Source organism: Erpetoichthys calabaricus, chromosome 3, assembly GCF_900747795.2.
Source record: "Erpetoichthys calabaricus chromosome 3, fErpCal1.3, whole genome shotgun sequence".
NCBI lineage: Eukaryota > Metazoa > Chordata > Cladistia > Polypteriformes > Polypteridae > Erpetoichthys > Erpetoichthys calabaricus.
In genome coordinates this window covers 27,751,555-27,765,484 of record NC_041396.2, presented here as the reverse complement: position 1 = coordinate 27,765,484, position 13,930 = coordinate 27,751,555, and the positions used below count along the sequence as shown (strand labels likewise).

General features: G+C 36.3%; 1 long non-coding RNA gene across 1 annotated transcript; it reads left to right on the top strand.

Annotated features, from left to right (window-relative positions):
• The first annotated feature begins 1,911 nt into the window (after positions 1-1,911).
• Positions 1,912-13,559, top strand: LOC127527035 (uncharacterized). The gene is made up of 3 exons (XR_007934393.1): positions 1,912-2,024; positions 8,734-8,838; positions 13,101-13,559. It is a non-coding gene; the product is annotated as an uncharacterized LOC127527035 (long non-coding RNA).
• Positions 13,560-13,930: the final 371 nt, after the last annotated feature.

Below are 13,930 nucleotides of genomic sequence, written 5' to 3'. Positions count from 1 at the left end.
CAGCGACCCTGAATTTTACATTTGTTGAAATTTGTTGTTTTGATGACCATTACTAAGTATCTATGACATAACAAATTCCATACCTTAATGCTTATTGTTGTATGCTACCTTTATAGTTTTAACCAAAACACATCCATCTTCCCTTTTGTCAAACGGATGTCTATCTTAAGGGAAGATGGATGTGTTTTGGTTAAAACTATAAAGGTAGCATACAACAATAAGCATTAAAGTATGGAATTTGTTGTATGCTTCCTTCATAATTTTAATCAAAACACATCCATCTTCCCTTTTGTCAAGCGGATGTCTATCTTAAGCAAGGCTAAACATAGATGACTTCACTCCATTTTTAATTATTTGTTAGTTGGCTACAATGACTGTAAGATAAATATACATTACAGTGTTTTGTCAAATATTTTTGAAGCAACATATCAGTGGAAATTAAAGATGAATGCATTGACATTCATTTCAGTTTAGGCTGTGAGAAAAAAGCTTCATTATTTCAAAGGCTCTCACCTTAGCAGTGGGTCTTTTTTTTCCAAAAAACTGGACTTTATTTTTTAATTAGCTAACCATTTTGTTTTTTTTTCCAATATGTTATGTATTCCATGGTCTAAGGACTAATTATAAAAAAGTTAAAATACACAGAGATACAAAATAGACCTATTAAAACAGTGACATTTATTGTGCATAGCTTTGTCTCTCATTCTAATTCTTAAAACAGTATCAAATTAGTGTTAAGTTTAAAGCAAAATGCAGCCAGTGTTTTGAATTAAATAAATAAGTACAGTATATCTTATAAAATAACTGTTAAACAAAACACAAAATGTGATAATGCCTAATACTACTTGTTATTGTGAAATGCCTCGTCGGCGTTTTATTCAGTTTTAATCATTTGCTTTTAATTTGACTTTTGCACATTTTATTTAAAATATCTCATTTTTAAAAGCTATTCATATTTAATATTGAGACTTTTTCAAAATACTGTAGCTTATTACTTATTTCAAAAGGTCTCTTTTCATGCTGGTTTCGTTGTCTATTGATCAAAAAATCAATTTTATGTGCATCGTCGCAGTTTCTCAAAAATTAACGACTCGTTTATTTATATCATTGTACTCTAAAATTCGATTAGTTACCTTTTCATTTATTTCATTTTCTCACAAATTACATTCTCTACTCTCCTGACCACCAGCCTAGTTGATATTCTTTAATATTCCAAGTCTTTCAGAATCGCGAGGGGCCCTAGAATCAAATTTAACAGTAGCGAGTTCATGTTAACTATCAAAATATTAGCAGATGCTGGATAATGGTTTACTTAGACTTTGCAACTCAATGGATCTCTCTAATTAGATGACAATTTGACTAATAATGTTTTGAAAAACCCGAGAAAAAAACAATTGAAAGCTTTACTTTGTGTTATTGATTTTCTGGATAGTTGTTCTAGATTATGAGACAACTACTTTCTTTTTCTCGCTCCTTTCACCCAGAAACTACCAGTTTCTGCAGTGGTACGGGTAAACAAGCCGATTCATACCGGCTATGCGTTTTTCTTTTCGGCGTGTAGGGTAGTTTTAATTTACGCATGTACGTTTGCATTTTAATAAAACATAACGGGTGTTTTACGAACATTATGCGGCTACTATGTTTTATTTTCTGGGCTGCTAGCAGTTTGGAACAGGCCAAACGACCAACTCGAAGCCACACTAATTAGAAACGCTCCTGTGTCTTGCATTCATTTTAAAACAATAACAAAACATATAAGTAATAATACATCATTACCGGAATGATTATATCTAGAAACTTAACAAGCAAGACATTTGCAATCTCTGCCCAACACATGCAGTTCCTACTTGAACTTGTGGGCAGGGCACAAGCGCGTGACGTCAATGAATCATATGCGGGATATAACTATTACCCTCTCCAGTGTATGTGGATGCCCCATACACATGACATTTTCCAACTCAAGAAACTCGGAATCCCTCTCTGTCCTATAGCAAGTGGGCGCAACATTCCATCCAGTAGTTAGGGTAAGTTCAAATATATTAACATTTTTTTATTAACCATATAGTTATTTAGTAAATATCTTTGTTTCAGCTCTATTTTTTATCTGCATTAACACAGAGCCAAGCGCGAGCTGTACATCTTAAAACGACATATTACACTGGCCAACAAGCATCTTTGACAAGTTTCACTTGCTGACTCCAAATCTTAAAACCGTTTTAGTCCAGCACGTCCCGTTTTTTGGTTATGATGTTCCAGGTCTTGGACAACTGGGGTGACTGAACAGTAAAGGCGGATAACCATTTTGATAAAAAAAAACTGGTAATTCCACTAGGGATGTCATTGAGTTAAAAGAATTCGCTAAAAGCTGTGAATTATTTACCTTGTCAATATTATTTTTATTTAAAGATTATTCATTTTTAATTAGCAGAAAAAATATTTGTTACTGATTACCAGGTCCTATATGACTCTAAAGCATAATGACACAACTCAGACATGACAGTGCAGTAGGTTGTCGGTTTTACTGTTAAACATAATATTGCATTTCAGGACGTTTTGTTCGTTAGTTTCACCATTACTGTACTTTGAAAATTTTGTCAAGGCGATGGACAGAAACGGCGATGCTTTTCAGCATTTAAGAAATAAATTTGGTCTTGAGAAAGTGAAGCCGAAATTAAGAAAGGTGTTTTGTTGTTCCTGAAATCCGTGAACTGATGCTTGACGATGAGTTCAAAAGGAAACTGAAACCAAATGAATCAGCACAATTGTTATCCAGAATTTTCTTGGCAGTCACAGAGCAGAGAATTATACTGAGCTTGTGGAGAACCTGCTAAAAGCATATCAGCTTCAGAGGGTTTTCGGCGCCAGGGGACAACTGAAGATTTCGAGCCCCCTCTTGTTTGCCAAAATCCAATGCGGAACGGAAAGAATTTTTTTAAAAATGTATTTAAAATTATAGTATTTTAAGAAAAAAAATCCATATTTTTTATTTTAAATATTTTTTAATTTTAAATATTTTAATTTTTAAAGCACTTTTATGGGTATATTTTCAAGGTTTTGCTAAATTTACAAAGATAGCACGTAGTAAAATAATTAAAACTATAATGGTAGTTCGAAAATATAATTATTCTAAAATATTATTCAAATACAGTATAACATTGCAAAAACTTAAATATCACATTGGATATAATAATATAATAACCTGAACATGAAGTTAGTATAAAGTAAAAAAAAATGTTTGATGTCTAATGCTTTAAATGTAATTATTAAGTTCAAAGAGAAATTTTCCTAGTCTTTGCTGCTGCAAATTTATCGATTAGTTCATCAAAATGCGAAGCCAAGGCTGTCAATCTTTGCTGTGCCATGGATGATCTCAGGTAGGACAAGATAAGTTTTAATTTACTGAAAGATCTTTCACAACTGGCGATTACTTATCCCTTAAACTATGTTGTCTGAAACATTGAAAAAAAAAAGATACCATTATGAAAGAATGCATGAGATCCTGATTATTTTATTGTAATTAAAAAGTCAAATGTTTGTACGTGTTTGTATAATTTAATAAATAAATGATAACGCCGCCTCGTGTTCTTTAAAATCTAAATCCGTCATTAGTTTTTGTAAGAAAAAATTAGTTTTCCGCATTTAAAAATGATTTTAAAGAAAGTATATAGCAAATTATAAAGCAAAATAATTATATATTTATAAAAATTGCATTACTTACAATTTATTCGTACGAAAATATGATGGGGAAACGTCTAGACTTTTGCAGCCATCTACTAGAATACTTCACCACAGCCCAATCAATTTTCAATCAAACACATAAACACAAATCACTTGGCACACAGAAATGGCGTTTGCAACAACTTAGACAATGATACACTAATCCCTCATGTCAGTCGCGCGACCTGTTTAATAACGTCAAAAATGTTTCTGGGTGGGAGTCAAGCATGTTAGAGTAGTGGAGGGGATAAATTATTGTCTGTTGGGTATGTTTTTTATTTACTTTTTAGTGCATTTAAGAATGGAAAATATTTCATTGTAAAATTTCGTAACATCAATTTGGCGCCCCCTGGATGCTGCGAACTATTCTGCCTTTTTTGGGTCTGTCTTTCAGAAGTGGTGTATATAGGTCCTCTACCATGAATCCCACTTTCATTCAGACAGTAGCAGATGGCATAGCTTGAAATAGTTGTATCTTGATCTTGGAGTTCAGTCTTATGTTCATCTTGAGGGTTTCCTTGGTTCTTTCCTCACCATTCCAACCATTCAAAAGACCATAAAGCAGGCCAGGTTCCTCTTGTCCAGCTACAGTAATTCCAACTGTTAACAGTAAGCTGCAGCCTGACCAGGCTCGGAAATAGAGAAACCAAGTGTTTAAAATTCAAAACAGAAATAATGCCTCACAAGCAAGAGAACCCATGGAAAAACTCTTGTCTATAAATTAACATATTTAGTGTGATGCACACATTAACAAAACATAGCTGGGTTCTATGGATTTGCGCCATTCATATAAGTGGTTGATTATAAGATTAAAGACACCTATGATACTAATTATAGTATTTAGTCTGCTTGAGAAATCCCTACAGTCCAATTATGTCTTTCAGATTCAATGGGGTCCCAATAATTTTGACCTTGCCATTTTGATTTGTTTTATTTTTTAAAGTAATATGTTGTCTTTAATCATTCCCTATGCAATAAAGAATGGTGTGTGTCAATGACTTAGTATCAACTTATTTCATTAAAGATTGTGTTTTTAATCTTTTTATACTGGAAGAAATTTTCTCAGGTGTGTCAGTGAGGCTCCATCTAAGACTAAGATGGTTATTTCTGCATTCTGGAACTATTCAGATTATTTAAAAAAGCTCCATGGTGTTAGTGGTTAACTTTAGACTTTACTTGGACAGCTGCATGCTATGATATTTGTTCAGCGGTGTCTCAAACTTTTGTTTGAGGTTTCAAAGTGTGTCCCATGAGATACTTTTCACAGTTCACAGAAAAAAAAGAACAAAAAGCAAACTCAACTGCTTCCCAGAATACAACAACTTTAAATAAGTGACCTGACATGGGGAAGAACATTGAACAATTATGTGTGGTGTTGCTCTGCATTTCTGCGGTGGGTTGGCACCCTGCCCGGGGATTGGTTTCCTGCCTTGTGCCCTGTGTTGGCTGGGATTGGCTCCAGCAGACCCCCGTGACCCTGTGTTCGGATTCAGCGGGTTTGTAAATGGATGGATGATGGATGGATGGATGGATGGATGGATGTTCTGCATTTTATCTTCTATATTTTATGCTTAGACATGTATCTCAAAACATGATAAAAATGTATGCTTTAGGAATGGGATGCATTATGATGTTTAAAGGGCACTATAAAGGAATAAAAAGTGTTGAGCCACCCCAATTGTCACAGTTTTGTAAAAAGACAAGATGCCTTTGTTATGTTTCAATTGAGTTTTGTCTGGCGCAACTTGGGGACCTTTGCCAAAAGGACTTGCAAAGTTGGCAAATTCCTATATTTAACGAATGGGACTTACTGTGATATTTAAAGGTCACTATAATGGATTAAACAGCATTGGGTCAACCCAATTGTCACAGTTTTGTTAAAAAAAAACCAAACAGATGCCTTTGTTAAGTTTCAGTTAAGTTTTGCCTGGCCCCATGCGGGTACTTGGGCGAAAAGGACTGGCAAATTTTGCACACATCCATATGTAATAAATGAGATACACTGTGATGTTCAAATGGCATTGTAAAGGATTCCAAAGCATTGACCACCCCCAATTGTGACACTTTTGGGTTCTCTTGTATATATATATATATACTGTATATATATGGTTGAAATAGTTTTACTGTCAAATAATGCAAAGAGTATGTGACACGTGTTTCGCCCTAATTCTGGGCTCATCAGGTGTACACACTCACTGCAGCCCCTCTCGGGAATCGAACCTCGGACGTCAGCGGCGAAGCCTCTTACGTTGCACCACGGCATGTGGTTCATTTATTTGAGAGTATGTAGATCGGGGGTAATTACATTCATGGCATTCATAGTCTGTGTCACAATCAAATTGTATGGGTGGTTACCTGGGTGGTTAAGGGGATAGTGATAGATAGATAGATAGATAGATAGATAGATAGATAGATAGAAGGATAGATAGATAGATAGATAGATAGATAGATAGATAGATAGATAGATAGATAGATAGATATATAGATAGATAGATAGATAGATAGATAGATAGATAGATAGATTGTGTGAAAGACAATATATGATAGATAGATAGATAGATAGATAGATAGATAGATAGATAGATAGATAGATAGATAGATAGATAGATAGATAGATAGATACTTTATTGATCCCAAGGGGAAATTCACAATATTACATTAATGTACAAGTCATCTGTAATGCCAAAATGAGACTGACAAATGTCATGGCTTAGTGGCTGGGGTCAACCCGTTATTCATTTATTTTAAGGCCATTGATCATCTGACTTGCTGATGGTGCTGTACATGATGGCTGGCTTAACGGTAAGGTAACTGGTAGAACCCTCAGTGTTTCATATATATACTTTTATTCCTGCTAGTTGTTTCTTATTCAAGTTCAGAACTTTGTGTTTCATTTTATGTTTCATATTAGTTTGTATCCAATGTTAGTAATTTGATCTTTTTTTGAGCTATTATCTGAAAGGTTCTATTGAAATAAAATGCATTAATATCATGATTATTATTAAGTCTATAGTTGTCCACATATTGATCTGGCAAAATTTTATTCCGGATTCCCTTCCTGACGTAACCCTACCCATTTATCCAGGCTTGGGACCGACATGAAGGAACACGCTGGTTTGTGCATCCCTTGTGGCTAGGTTATCACATCTCCAGAGACACAAGATTACATTGGTTTGGACATGTGCAGAGGAGAGATGCTGGGTATATTGGGAGAAGGATGTTAAAGATAGAGCTACAAGGTAAGAGGAAAAGAGGAAGGTCAAAGAGAAGGTTTATGGATGTGGTGAGAGGACATGAAGGTGGTGGGTGAAACGAAGCAAGATGCAGAGGACAGAAAGATATGGAAAAAGATGATCCACTGTGGTGACCCCTAATGGGAGCAGCCAAAAGAAGAAGAAGAAGAAGAAGAATTATTAAGCCTATTGTTGAACAAAACCTCAGAGTTAGAATGTAAGGCTGCCTGTGTGTCAGTAGCCATAGCACCTGTGATTCTGAGCAAGTCATCCACTTGAAGCTAAGTCTGTTCAGACCCAGCCAGTACTTGGATGGGAGACCATTTAGGAAAAGTTTGGGTTACTGCTGGAAGAGGTGTTGGTGAAGCCTGCAGGGGGGACACTTATTCTTTAGTCTATGTGTGGATCCCAATTCTCCAGTTCAGTGATGGGATCACTGTGTTGTAAAAATGGCTATTCACTTTCAAATGAGGCATAAAACTGAGGTGCTGACTCTCTGTGGTCATTAAAGATCTCTGGGTATTTTTCATAAAGTGTTGAGTGTATCCCAATGTCCCGGCTAAACTGTCCATCACAGCCTCATCCATTGTGATCCCCTCATCATCCCATGTTTCTAATCAGCTGTATTCTTACCCTTTCACCATCTAATAATTAATTTGTCATGAGTGTACATTAATGGCTGCCGTAACATTATCCAGGTGGGTGCTACACATTAGTGGTGGTTGAAGTGGTTCTCTTACTGTCTATGAAAGCGCTTTGAGTAGTGAGAAAAACACTGCAGAACTCCACACAAGTAGTACTCTGTGCTGGGATTTGAAAGCTGAACTCTGAAGATGCTTAGTGACCCAATGATTAGTACTGTCTCCTTGCAGTTCCAAATGACTAATCCATCCATCCATCCTCCATCCATCCTCTTCCGTCTTATCCGAGGTCGGGTCGCGGGGGAGCAGCTTGAGCAGAGATGCCCAGACTTCCCTCTCCCCGGCCACTTCTTCTAGCTCTTCTGGGGGAATCCCAAGGTGTTCCCAGCCAGCCGGAGACATAGTCCCCTCCAGCATGTCCTGGGTCTTCCCCGGGGCCTCCTCCCGGTTGGACGTGCCCGGAACACCTCACCAGGGAGGTGTCCAGGAGGCATCCTGATCAGATGCCTGAGCCACCTCATCTGACTCCTCTCATGCGGAGGAGCAAGCAGCTCTACTCTGAGCCCCTACCAGATGACTGAGCTTCTCACCCTATCTTTAAGGGAAAGCCCAGTACACCCTGTGGAGAAAACTCCATTTCAGCCGCTTGTAATTCACGATCTCGTTCTTTCGGTCACTACCCATAGCTCATGACCATGAGGTGAGGGGTAGGAACATAGATTGACTGGTAAATTGAGAGCATTGCCTTATGGCTCAGCTCCTTTTTCACCACGACAGACCGATAATACCGATCCCCTGTCGATCTCACGCTCCATTCTTCCCTCACTCGGAACAAGACCCCAGATACTTGAAAAGTAGTTTTGTTGATTTGGAGGTGCTGATTCCCATCCCAGCCGCTTCACACTCAGCTTTTTCTGATGAAGCAAACAGACAACATCATCTGCAAAAGAGCAGTGACCCAATCCTGAAGTCACCAAACCGGACCCCCCAACACCCTGGCTGCGCCTAGAAATTCTGTCCATAAAAGTATGAACAGAATCGGTGACAAATGACAAATGACTAATTAATACAATTATATTTTCTAACAGAGAAAGTAGTTTTGTTGTGAGTGATAACTTTTTTTCATTTTCTCATTTGTTTAGAAAAATGGAATCTAAATTTCAAAACGCTGTGAGTGATCTCAAACGACAAAGTTGTGTGGCGATTGAAATCAGAAATGAATCTTCCTTTAAACTATCTAAACCTGAGTAAGTACACCAATTAGTAAACGTACAGTAAAATACTAATAAAAGAAATCTATTTAACAGCTCACTAAGCATACTGGCTGTCAATAGACAATTTAGACTTTTGTTATCCTATGGAGAAATTTGTCTGCAGCAGAAAAGTACAACATAAGACATTGCCACAAACATTTAATTAAATATGTTGAAACAACAAATACACTGTATTATTATAATCAGTAAATATACTCCTAGGATTTAAATAATAGAAATACTGATATCCAACACTACACAATAATAGAAAGGCTCGTCCAGGCTCATCAAAAAAGGTTCATCAAGATCATTACAATTACTGGAATTAAAATGGTCTTAAATCAATTGCTTTTTAATTGTGGGAATCTAAGTCTATGTCCATACTACTACATTTTTATTTAAAAATGACATTTTTAAATAAAAATGGTCTGTCTATACTTGCCTTTTCACATTTTTTTCAAAAGTATCAATGTTCACAACATAACGATCGAAAACGCATGGGACATAGTTGTCCACCTGCACTGGGCATGCGTGAGGCATAGATGTCTTACCAAAAAAACAGCAATCATTGAGGATTTTGTGGATGAAAGAAAGGCAATTAGGGAATGAGCAGGGTCCAGTCTGGAAAGAGTCCCATAATAAGTACAGACAAATCAGAACAAGACATTAGAGTCTATGTTTACAAAAACTGTGTCATTGTCCATCTACACTGCAGTACGAGGATGCGTTTTCAGAAGTTTACTGCTCTGTATTTCAGAAATTTCAGCTTTTGGGGGTGAAAACGCTGAGGATAGAGTAGACAAAAGGAAAAAATGGAGACAAATGTCTGAATTTTTTAAAATGAAAGCATAATTGTGTAGTGGTCCTAAATCTGCTGCCTGATGACTTACTTAGGAAACAGAAGATGTCTACTTTCAGGCAGAGCTGAGTCAGCTATTTTACAAACCTGAATGTAATACAAATAACTGAGAAAGGAGACGTACAGACCAGTAATTTTGTTACTAATCTTGACAGTGTTGTCATTATTGCCTTGCCAATTTCAAAACAACAGTTAGAAAGATTAGCTATCTGTGTTTCTTAAATTCTTTTTTCACATAGTTCAAATATTTTAGTTTAAATACCTTATGGAGCTGTTTGGAAGGAGCACCAGCAATAAAAGGATGTTATCTGCATGTAATGATGTTTCATAAGAGGCAGTAATTTGGGCAATTACACATAGGCAGTGTGGTGTAGTGGTCATGGCTTTGGACTTCAGACCAAGAAGGTTGTGGATTCAAATCCTGCTACTGATACTGTGTGACCACAGGCAAGTCACGTGACCTACCTGCACTGAAATTCAAAAAATAAAAGAAATGTATCAATGCAAGTTGTCTTGGATAACAACATTAGCCAAAGAAGTAAATGTAATTATTTTGTGGGAATGAGAGGCAGTGGCTAGAAGGTGCAGAGACAGATGAAAAAGAAGAGGAGGGAAGTACCCTGTCTAACACTATTGAGCCATGGGTGAAGAATACAATGTTTGAATCACATTAACTGAATTCTTTGAATTAAAAACATATTTCAACTCAGATGATGAAATCTGGGAATCTGGCATGGCCGTATCCTCAGGAGTGAATTTAGAATGAGAGAAATTTTCCAAAAACAGAATATTTTGCAGAAGTTGATTTGGAGCTTTCAAGAAAAAATAATCTGCTGAGGACTGGTATTGTGGGAACTTCATTTATTTTTAATGGCAGGAGTATATTCAACAATCATATTTGTGCAGATTCAATGTCAATGTCAGTAATATACAAGGTTTTGTTCTGGATACATAGTACCTTATATGCATGATGAATCACAAATTCATCCCTTTGAAGAAATAAAGAGTTTAATTTAGATTTGAATTCAGATTAGCAATGGATATTTGCAGTTCATTATCTGAATCTACAACATGGTGGGCATGAATCCTTGAATACCAAGAAATGCTGTTCATGTTGTGGACCACCAGGGTGCATGCCAGCCACTCTACCTGACACAGATAGGCAAGGACACAAGTGCAGGTGCAACACACCTTTATTTAAATTCCGTATGTATTCATGTGGGAACAACATCCCCATGCTTCCCATTCTTATAGTGCAGTTCTTCAGTAGCTAACTACAGGTACTCTTCTTTCTTCACCCCTTTCTCCAACAAACTTTGTCCTCTTCCACCCAACTCTGGCCTCTGGAGTAATGGCTGTTGACTCCTTTTATAAAGCACCCGGAAGTGCTCCAGGTGCTCGTTTACCAGCTCCCGGGTGTGGCGGACATGCTGCAACACAGGGTTCCAACAAAGTCCAAGTGCCCTCTGGCAGTGGCCATGGTCCCCATCAGCTTCCAAACTCCAAACCCATGGTCGTACAGCAAGCCACAGCAACTGCCCTCTAGTGTCATGGGGAAGGTAATGCCCAGAACACAATCTCTCCTCTGGTCCTTCTGATACAGGGACGTCCCGGCCAGGCAAGGGTTCCAGCTATCTGTCACAATGTTAATTTATTTTAAATTGTCCAGTCTCACAGACCCATCCCTTCCTGCCTTTAATACAAATAACCAGATGTTCGACCATGTTTGTGTCAGTTCCGTATTGGACTCCCATCTGAAAAGATGTCATTGTTATCTTTGTAAAAAGATGTATTTATTTGTTTATTTTCATTATGTGGGGTAATGGATATGCCCCAGATCTTTTTTGTGTTTGCTTCTTGTTGTACAATATATTGTTCTTGTGTTATTATATTGACATTTGATTCAATATATTGCTTGATTATCATTATTTGTGTTAATCCCTTCTTATACTTATTATAATCACTAATAGCTAGTGTTCATTACAAGCAGATATTTTAACTTCTTTGATGGTGTATTTTGGTAACAATCTCATAAAAGCAGCAATACAATTTTATTATTAAGAGAGAATAATTAAAAATAGAGAAAATAAATTTGTTGATGCAAATTCATTAATGAATTTATTATTGATAGAGTTAAACAAAATAACAATGGGTCTTGTTGTTAAACATTATCTAGAAGTAGAAGGCTCCGGCAAAGAATTCTTTTTTGGAGCTTCATTGCCCACAAACTCGTCCAATTAAATAACATGGTATGAACCAGTTTGAGATGGTTTGATGAGGGTCGAACACAACGTGGACAAGTTTTTCAACTGCCTCTATTCTTCCAACCAAAACCCTCTAAAACTCCAATAGAAATGCCATTTTCTCAGGAAATGACAGACTTTTACTAGTACGTTGATTCACACAGGTCAGGTTTAACCTGGAGTTATTTATTAAAGAAGGTGAAAAGCTCCATAATCTTTACTGAGACATGAATGCGTAGTCTGTAAAAAAGTTACTGATTAACTCATTCTGGCCAGAAATTACAAAGATCCTTTGGTAGCAGTTACTTTACCCCACCTCCTTGTGAGAAAGTAATACCCTCGGAAAAGGGCTAAAGTGTGTATATGTAGTGAAATGGGGATGTACTGTGTGATGCTGGTCAGAAGTACAAGATGGCGATACTTTGGTCTGCAGATTGTGTAGCCATGTACGGTGTGATTCCTCTGCTTAAGATTTGAATATACAGTATTTAATTAGATGAACAATCTCTGGTGTAGCGAAAAATAATCAGAAGATGCAATACACACCAGAATCATAGTCAGAAACGTAGGCTGAGTTTGTTAACATGTAGGCAAAAACATCAAGACTCCAAACGGATAAGACAAAAAATGGAGGTAAGAAAATAAAAAGGAATTCAGAAACCTGGCACATTTGCCTACTTGAAATGAAACAAACTAACTACAGATTTCTTCAAATATTCTTGATGAATATAAAGGGATAGCATCATTTCTTCTGATTTCAACATTACAACAGAATTGGTTTTCATTCAAATCAAAATGAAAAGAAAAAGCTACAAAAATAGAATCCTTAACATTAAAACTCAATATTAAACTCAAATTAGATGTATAAAAAGCCCAAATAAGCTACAATATCCTAACTGATAGCATTTTCTATAGTTAACTTATTGTATATTCCATTATACCAGAGTAAGTTTTCATAAATTTAAACCTGAACTTAAATAATGTGTCATGAATCTCTATTTTTAAACAATATACAGTATTGACAATATAATGCAGTTTATTATAATTCCCAAAATACAAAAATAGTTGTTTAGATAAAAAATGTTAACAATTACGTAACCACTGTTGTAAAGCTCACTTTTTAAATAAAACTTTTAAATGGTTTGTCTTCATAGGACTTACTGTGCCATGGGCTGTGTTGTTCATCCACCACCTCTTCTCATCGGGCCAAAAACTCAGGACTTCTGCATCTTTTCTAAAATAGCCTTCTCTCCATATGGATCAGCAGGGCTTCTAAAATATGAAATTGATGGCGAACTCCTTTTTCTTATGTTTGGAAGTCCACTTATAAGCTTTTGGTTCAGTCATGAGTTTGGGTTGTATGTCACAGAGAACAGAACAGACGGTGATGTGGCTAATGAGAAATTGTATAATAATTTTTCTATTAAGTCAAATAAAGTTAAAAAGTGCTGGAACAGCTCAGAATCATTGGAGTTTGAAGGCTCACGATTTAAGATAATTGCCACCATGGCACCAGCTGCAACATCAATAGTAAAATTGCTTATTGAAGATAAATGAGGCAAAATATAAATACCTAAAGACTTCAGTTGCCATGTTTCCCATTTGCTCCTGCATGCTTGAGTAAAAGTTGAAGAATGAGTGGTGCTAATAATAATTTGTTACAGAAGAAAGACAAATAATAAGGGGTGGGGTTTGATTTGTCTTCAGTTTTGTTGGGTTATAAATTGATCTATTTGTATGGAATGATTACAATGAAAATTAATAAAAAAAAAAAAAAAAAAAAAAAAAAGACAAATAATAGCCAGTGTGTGCCTGATTTCTTTTAATGCAAGTATGTTCAACTTAAAATTGTAATTTAGCAACAAATACTGTAAAGGCACGCTAACTGATGCCACAAAGAGAAGGATCTTTTCAAGAATTAAAAAAAACAGGAGACTGCAGCTGACTAAGAACATTGTACAGTAAATGAAGGAGCTGAAAAAGG